The sequence below is a fragment of the Antrostomus carolinensis genome, unplaced genomic scaffold, assembly GCF_000700745.2.
Source record: "Antrostomus carolinensis isolate BGI_N321 unplaced genomic scaffold, ASM70074v2 scaffold16302, whole genome shotgun sequence".
NCBI lineage: Eukaryota > Metazoa > Chordata > Aves > Caprimulgiformes > Caprimulgidae > Antrostomus > Antrostomus carolinensis.
In genome coordinates, this window is record NW_010299096.1 from 961 (window position 1) to 2,505 (window position 1,545).

The following is a 1,545-nucleotide window of genomic DNA, read 5'->3' on the forward strand; positions in this document are numbered from 1 at the left end:
GTATTAAAGAAGGGCTAGTGAAATGTGCAGCACTTTGCCCTGCATGTAAATGCGCTGAAAGTTTCCATTTAAACTTTGGGTTCCTCTAGTGAAATTTTTTGCTAGAATTACAAGAAGTATTTTCTCATGTTTTCAGCTAAAACAGGGAACAGATCTCTCTAATCTCTTTTCAGAGCACAGAGAAGAAAATGATACAAACACAACTTTTTTTTTTTCTTTCCCCTTTGAGATTATGTTTGAGGTAAATGAGCTACCTCTAAAAACAGGAATGTCATGAGGCCACTGAAGGAGGAAGGAACCTGGAAAAGGTAACAGAAAAAATAAGGATCATATAAGCAGGGACCATGTGAGAATGTAAATGTTTGAACCAGTATCAAAGACCATATCTTGAATGTAAGGCCAGCATTATTAACAGTGGAATTCTGTTTAATGTTGACTCTGTATTGACTTTTATAAAGATAAAATACACATTTCCAAAGTAGATACTTCTTAATCGTCCTCCTGATGCGTTGGGACTTCTAACCTTGCAGTGCTTTTGAACTACTGGTGAGCAATACTGCAGGTGCCTCAGTCCAGTATTTTGAAAGTAGATAAATGAGTGCATAGAACAACAAAGATCTCAGTTCAGTGGGGAAGTCGCCTCAGAGGCCATCAGGTTTTTAGAAAGGTATAATTAAGACTGCATGATCATTTAGGTCAGTGAGCACAATATAGAGAATATTGCACGGAGAAATAACCTGAATAAGCTAGTCCTGTGCTCACAAGCACCTGAATTACTGTGTCTAGACCAGTGGGTGAAGGTACACCTGCTATAAAACTAAAACCCAAATTTTGTGGTATCCCAGAATGCTAGTTTTTATGGAGAATTTGTTAGTAAAATTACTACCAAGAATGCCTGATTTTTTTCAGCACAATACAGTTATGGTAAATGAAGTCTTCTTGAGTATCTGCACTGAGGAAAAATGTATTGTACATGTTTTCAAAGTAAGTTTTCCTGTGTTAGCAGGTAAGAGTGAATTGCTGGGGTGCAGGAAGCCTAAAATTTGTTGTAAACCATTAACATTTATGGTAAATAATGACATACTTTTTGCCACAATATTTTTTTATGTAATTGGTCAGGATAAGAGGTGTAAGGCTTTCATGTCCACTTGCATGTGCAGTAACTTTGAAAATGTAGTTAGCTGAACGATGTTATTCAAATGGTCTTTTCTGGAGCGTGATGCTGAGCAAATGATAACCTATTTACTTATATGTTTAGGTTGTCTTACAGTTGTGAAAATGTGTTTTGTGTACCTGTGTGTGTTCTAAAGCTTCCAAGATATTTTTTGAAAGTATTAGCAGTTCCAAAGGCTAAGGTTGTAAGAATCTTTTCACAGTACAGGCCAACTGCTACTATGAGGAATGTAGGAGATATTTTGATGAATTAATGCTAGTGCTTATTTTTTTTAGGGTAATTTGAAAACATATAGGAGAAAAGGGATGTTGGTGTAGCTACTAATTATGGTTTCTTTTAATAAGAGGTACAGAGAGGTGTGTTTAGATGTT